Here is a 6,967-nt window from a genome sequence, read left to right as displayed (position 1 = left end):
AAGAAGGGGAGTGACATGCCCAGATCGTTTCTGCAGGAAGATGAGCCCGGCAGCGGAGTGAAGAATAGACCGGAGCGGGGCGAGAGAGGAGGAAGGGAGGTCAGAGAGAAGGCTGACACAGTAGTCTAGCCGGGATATAACGAGAGCCCATAATAGTAAGGTAGCCGTTTGGGTGGAGAGGAAAGGGCGGATCTTGGCGATATTGTAGAGGTGAAACCGGCAGGTCTTGGTAACGGATAGGATGTGTGGGGTGAACGAGAGGGACTGACGCTCCGGAGGTCCCGTTCCATTTTGCCCGAGGACCCCTTGGCGGCGACTTTCCCCGGTTGTCGGTCCAGACGGTTCTGAGACTCATCACTCATCACTGGCTCATCACTTGTGGAGGAGGAGCATTATAGGGAACCCCTGGTGAGACCAAATCGGCGGGGGCCAGAAGCATGAAACAGGTCAATGGAATTTGCCTTGTCAGGGCAATTAATTTCATCCCCGGAAAGCACTGGAGCGATAGTTTGAGGGGGACTGATGCGGGGGTGTTCAGGGTCCTTTCTGTTTGGAGAGTTTTTGTAAACTGAGAACCTAAAGGAGCTTCTAAACCCTCCACTCCACATAGGACTGCGGAATAGGCTGCTCCAAAGCTCTGTGTTTCAGGGTTCTGTGAAACTCATAATAATGATGATAATCGCATGCAAGTGCTTACTATGTGCCAGACACATGGTCACTGTCCAACATGGGGTGCATAATCTTCATCTCCATTTTACCAGTGAAGTAACTGGGGCAGAGAGAAGTTGTGACACTCTCCCCCGCCCATAGCCATCAATGGTTCCTGTGTGAAATAAGTTTTACTTGGGCATATCCTGAAAGGAAATGATAGCGGGCTTGATTTTGGTGTGAGACACTTAGGGGTCGGTGGGCTGGGAGTTATTACGGGCTAATGGGGGTAATTTCGGACCAGTGGGAGTTACTGCACCAAGGGCCAATCTGATCATTTCACATCTCTGGGCAGATAGACGGGACGTCCAACATTTCCGTCGTCGCCTTCGACTCTATCGGCTCCGAGGTCTCCGGCAACTGCCGATCGTCTCGCTCGCCTCGGACGTCTCCCTCGTCCTGGCACGCATTAAGCACATCCCCAATCTATACTAGGTCCCTTGAGAAAGGTACCCTTCTGTGTCTGCAGTTGGTAGGTTCTGGAGATCTAATGTTAGGATCAGGACAGAGTGGCATCAACATGTCCACACTGTTCCTCTCTAAGAAGCAGAGCCTTGAGGACTCCAGTCTGAGTCCCATTCGGCAGAGGTAGGGGTTGGGAGGAGAAAAGCAGTGAGACGTGGGGCTAGGAGTTGACTTGCACCATTGTCTGCTTAGGTGGAGTGGTGACTGTTCTTTGGCGGGGGGAAAGGGAAAACAACGCTTGCCTCGCTCCCTCTCTACCCCCAAATAAACCAAAAATATGGGTGGTTTGCCATCTCCTCCTTCTCCAGATGTGAGAATTGCTGTTCCCAAAGATCGAGGACCTCAGAAGGCAGGACCGGGGAATCTGGCCCTTCGGGCTCACCAATCTATGCCTCTCTCCCAGGGCCAGGTTCCGCCACCCCAAATGGGTTTCAGCCAGAACCAGTGGAGAAACCCCAGGAACAGAAGAGTTTGATCAGAGAGATGCTCCCGGCTTCTCGGCCGCTCACCCGGAGGAGAGTTTGGTGTTGAGGCCCCACTTTTTGCCAACACCCTTCCCGGCTCTATGACTTGCCGACCAGACACGGGGAGAAGCCCCGCGAAGCCCAACTTGGGGTAGGATGACGAAGGGAGGAATCTGACCGGCGATTACTCTCCGAAGAGATGGTATTTGGTGAATCACCCTGGCCACGAGGACCGTCTCCCTACCGTGTGGGCACAGTCAAGTCAATCTCCAGACTTGCCCCACCAGTGAGGGATTGAACTGTGCGGGCCTTGTGGCCACCACAGAGGCAAGGATTTTTTGGGGGGTTTGTGTGTGTGAAATGGGGTTAGCTTTTGGGGAAGGATAGTTAGGAGGAGGCTATCGATCTCGGTATGGAGGCTGCTTCTGGAAACAAGGCCCGGGGCTCTGTGCGGTGAACCGGCTCTATCTGGTCTGACTTTGAGATCGAGAAGTCGTGGTGTCCTAAATTCTAGAGATGGGTCACACCTCCTTCCGACCACAGTCCCGTCTTCGGGGTTAACCCGCCAACCGTCAGGCCCTGGCGAAGAGACCTGTCTGGGACTGCCAGTGGTGGTTTATGGGAGGCCTATGTCTGCAGAAGATGAGGAAGTACTTCACCGTGTCCACTCTCTTCCTGGCCAACGAGCAGAGTTCTATGAACGGGTCATCGCCGGTGCGGACGAGGAGTGCAGAAGGCGGGTGTGGTACAACTGGATTGAGTCTGGCTTGGGTCGGACCTCCTGTCCCCGGAGTATGAGCGCTCTCTGGACCAAAAGATTTGGAGTGGGTGGTCAAGTATCAGTCGGGCGGAGTTTTGCCTTCGGCTTAAGTGTGCTCGATCTGTTTGTGGAGAGCTGCCCTCTCACGGCGTTGAGGTTTTTGGCAGGTGGTAGAATTGAATGCTTGCTAAGGAAAAGAGTCATCTGAAACCCCTACCCTTCTCTCCCCAGCTTGGTGGCCCCCGACTGTCCCAGAGACATCAGCATCTGGTGATTCGGAAGCGGTTCTCGCCTAAGGACGGAGGGCAGGCCGAGAGAGGCAAACCTGGGGATCGCAGATGGACACGTTCCCGCTGAGGTTTCGGATGCCCGTCGGCCAGGACTTGCGGAGCAGCTCCGATGGTCCCCCACCTTGGTCGGACCGACGCTCCGGGATCCGGTACCGTGTTGCCAGAGGAGGCCTCGGCGGCAAGTCCCTGGAGTCGTTCGTTCAAACGGCTCCGATACTCGGTGGAAAATTCCGCGGCCTTGAGTCCCCACCATCCACGGTTTGGGGGGAATGGGAGAGGGGAGACCTGGACTAGCTATTACTTTCTCTACAGAGAGTACTGTACTTTCTCTTCGGTCTGCCCCTTGGTCTCCATTCAAACCGCTACCCTGTTAATGCAAGCACTCATCCTATCTGCCTCGACGATCCTATCAGCCTCCTCGCCGGCCTCCCGTCCGGGTCATACTCTGGTCTGCTCCCTGGACAGTTTTCTTACAAAATTGTTCATACCAAGTTTCCCTGCTGTTCGAAAAACTCCAGCAGTTGACCATCCACCTCTGCAACAAACAAAAGCTCACCCCTACTGCTCTGTCACATGGCTATTCTCCAAGTACAACCCAGCCACACACTCTGTCCCTCTAACGCCAACCCTCTTGATGTCACCTATCTCCCCGCCGACCCATTCCACACATCCTCCTTCCCCCCGTCGGACCGATGATTGCTCTCCGCCACTTCGGAGCCTCACCGGAGCCACGGCTCATACCGCTCCATCCGAGGGAAGGTGTCGAGTGTGTGCGTGTGAAGCTGGTGGCGGTTGGGGGGATAGAATGGCGAGGAGGAGGACGCCGCCGTGGACGCGCCAGCCGGTCACGGAAACGGGGTCCGGTTCCGTTTGACTCGGCCGTAGGCCCCAAGGCCCGGGGCCCTCGCCTCCGTTGATGGATCGGACCTCCCTGTGACTTCTGATTCACCTGGCACATCCACAGTCCCCAAAGAAGAGACTCTTCCGTGTGTGATGACGATTTCTGAGGAAGCAAGGTAGGTGGTACTTTGTCTGGAGGAAGGCAGGGATTGTCACTGTCTAGCTTATCCTTTCCTGAGAAATTGAGTTCTAGAACATCTGGTAGGAGATGCATGTCAATGTAAAGAGACTCACTGAGGTGCAGTAGATACATTTCCTTGAGAGTCAGGCATGTAGGCCCTGGAGCTGAAAATGCAGGCCCAGTATTAGACACTGACTTGTGCCCAATGTACAAACGTACCGGGGATGTCTGGCCTCAGGAATGCCAGCCTCCTGGCCTGATATTTGGTGGTTGGGGGCTGGGGGGAGGGGGCGAGGGCACTGATTTCTGTTGAAGAGAGAGGTCCAGTATGAAAAGATAGGTAGAGCAGAGTAGTGAACAGTTCTTTTATTGGCACCGCCTGGCCCATTTCTAGAAAGCTCCTCAAGAAGGGACCTTTCCATTATCTGTTACGGGTTGCTCCCGGGGGAGTGGGAGGTCAGTGTCAGGGCTGAGACCATGTGTGTGTGTGTGTGTGTGTGTGTGCGTGTGCACGTGTGCACCTGTGTGTCTCCACCCACATCTCCAGAGGAGGCCCAGTGAGCCCAGGAGAATCTCGAGGCCTATCTGGGATGAACAGTCTGCTCCCCCAAGGATTCGTCTTGACTTTCTCAGTATAGAGGAGGCAGGAGAGAGAGTCCTAAGCAGTCCACCCTAATAGCACGCTCGTCACCGGGGCCATCCTTTTCGACCGACAGACATCTGCCCACTTTCCCGGGGGAGCCAAGACAAGAGGGACGGCGCCCAAAGCGCGGATGAGGTTTCGACTGACCGCCGGCCATTCCGTTCGGTGCAGACCATGTGGAGTCGCCGGCACCGTGAAGAACTTCTTCGCGCAAGGTGCATCTCCGGTCACCTCTGACTTCTCCCTCGTCTGCGACGTCGCTGTAGCTCAATCTGTCTCAAACGAAATCGTTTGCCTTTCGACTCCAATGCTATGTGTTTCTGTAATATATTCGCATATGACAACGTCTGTCTCCTACCGCAGCCCCTAAGCTCATAAAGGGCAAAAGACGTGGCTGTCGATCGTTGTTTTGTCCTCTCTCGAGTGCCATGTCTCGTCTTGTTTTACGCCACCGAGTCGTGTCTCACCCACAGTGTTGCTGCAGAAGCATCTTTCCTGGGAATGCCATCATTCCGTTAGCGTATCCCTAGAGTATTCTCGGTCAAAATGCGAAAGCGGTCTACCTTCGCTTCCTTCTGCACCGTAAACCTGAGTCCCTGCCCTGACGGGAAGGAGAAGGGACAGAGCCAGGCCTTGAAGGAAAAGGCTGGGTGGCCAAACCGGCACGAGAATGGTTCGGGGGCTGCCTCTGCCTAGGAGGCAAAACTGCAACCAAAGGCTAGGGTGGCCCAAGCGTTAGGGTTCGGGGGTCAGGCCTGGAGGGCAAAGCTTAAGGGGCCCTAACCAGATAGGAGAAGGAATCGGGGCCAAGCCTGCAAGGGAATCACTGGGAGTCCCAAAGCGGCACCAACAGGGTTCAGGGCTGGGCCTCCAAGGTCAGGGCTGGGGACCCAAAGCAGAAGGAGAAGGGATGTGGGCCAGCCCATCAAGACAAAGGCCGGGAGTTTAAAACTGGAAGGAGAAGGGTTCGGGGCCATCCGTGTGAAGCAACAGCTGCGGGGCCCAAACGGCATGGGGAAACATTGGGAGCGAGGCCGGCAAGTTAACGACAGGGGAGCCGGACCGAGACCGAGAAGTGTTCAGGAAGGAGAGGCGAAGGTTGCGCTGGCTAGACCACAACGAGAAGGGTTCGGGGCAGGGCCTGCAAAGGCGAAGGCTCTGGGTGTCAGACTGGAAGGCAAAGGATGGGGAACCCAAGCTGGAAGGAGAAGGGTACCGGGCCAGGCCTGCCTGGCAGATGCCGGTGGGTCCAAATCGGATGGAGAAGGGTTCCGGCCGGGACTTGAAAAGCCCAGGTTGGGGGTGCCAAACTGGAACGAGGACGGTGCGGGGCCTGGCTTTCGATGCTCAGAGCCTACAGGGCAAAAGTCCAAATTAAAGACTAAGGTGGCTCAAACGGGAACGAGTTGGGTTAGGGGGCCAGGCCTGAAGGGCAAAGGCTAAGGGGACCAAACCGGCGGGAGAAGGATTCAGGGCTAGGCCGGCAAGGGTATTACTGGGAGGCCAAAACTGGAACGAGGAGGGTCCAGAGCCAGGCCTCGAAGGCAAAGGCTAGGCGGTGCGAACTGGAATGAGAAGCTTTCGGACCAGCCCTGCCAGCCAAGGCCCGGTGGACTGAAAGCGGCGGAAGAAGGCTTTGGGGCCAACCCTGCAAGGCTAATGCCGGCAGGCCCCAACTGGGTCGAGAGGCATTGGGAGCAAGGCCTGCAGGTTAATGGCCGGGGAGCCAAACCGAGATTCCCTGGCGTTGGGGACGGAGAGGCAAACGTTGGGGGCGGCTAGACCGGAACGAGAAGGGGTTCGGCGCCAGGCCTGCGAGGCATAGGCTCTGGGTGGCGGGGTGTGAGGGGTGAAACTGGAAGGTAAATGCTGGCGGGTCGAAACTGGAAGGAGAAGGGTAGCAGGCCAGGCCTGCGGAGCAAAGGCCGGTGGGTCGAAACACAAAGGAGAAGGGTTCGGGCCAGGACTGAAAAGCCAAAGTTGGGCGGAAGGGGGTGGGGGGTGGGGCGAACTGGAAGGAGAAGGGTTCGGGGCCCAGCCTGCAAGGCAAAGGCTCTGGGGGTAAAACTGGAAGGCAAATGACGGTGGGTCCAAACTATAAGGAGAAGGGTATCAGGCCAGGCCTGCAAGGCAAACGCTGATGGATAGGAACAGGAAGGAGAAGAGTTCGGGCCAGGACTCGAAAAGCAAAGTTTGAGGGGGCCAAAGTGGAGCGATAAGGGTTCAGGCCCGGCTTTCAGTGCAAAGCCCCGGGGGCCAAACCGCAAGACAAAGGCTTTAGGAGGGTGCCCAAACTCCAATGAGTAGGGTTCGGTGCCAGGCCCGAAAGGCAACAGCTAAGGGGGCAAAACCGGCAGGAGAAGGATCCCGGACCAGGCCCGCAAGGGAATTACTGGGGTACCAGAACTGGAACGAGAAGTCATCAGGGCCAGACCAACAACTCCAAGGCTGGGGTGGAAGCGGAGCAAACTGAGAAGACAAAGGTACTGGGTCAGGTCGCCGAGGTGAAGGACGAGGGGGCCAAACCAGAATGAGAAAGCTGCGGGGGCCTAGCTTGGAAGGCCAAGACTGGGGGACCCAAACTGGAACGAGAAGTGTTCAGGACCTGGCTCTGAG

At 56.4% G+C, this 6,967-nt stretch overlaps 1 long non-coding RNA gene across 3 annotated transcripts; it reads left to right on the top strand.

Annotated features, from left to right (window-relative positions):
- Positions 1 to 267: 267 nt before the first annotated feature.
- On the top strand, positions 268 to 4,495 carry LOC103169552. 3 transcript variants are annotated; one of them, XR_003766043.1, is made up of 3 exons: positions 268 to 408; positions 1,482 to 3,703; positions 4,425 to 4,495. It is a non-coding gene; the product is annotated as an uncharacterized LOC103169552 (long non-coding RNA). The 3 variants fall into 3 exon arrangements; XR_003766044.2 differs by having other exon boundaries at positions 4,347 to 4,429; XR_005661073.1 differs by lacking the exon at positions 4,425 to 4,495 and adding an exon at positions 4,256 to 4,416.
- The last annotated feature ends 2,472 nt before the right edge of the window (positions 4,496 to 6,967 follow it).

This window comes from Ornithorhynchus anatinus, chromosome 18 (assembly GCF_004115215.2).
Source record: "Ornithorhynchus anatinus isolate Pmale09 chromosome 18, mOrnAna1.pri.v4, whole genome shotgun sequence".
NCBI lineage: Eukaryota > Metazoa > Chordata > Mammalia > Monotremata > Ornithorhynchidae > Ornithorhynchus > Ornithorhynchus anatinus.
This window is presented reverse-complemented; position numbering and strand designations above follow the sequence as displayed.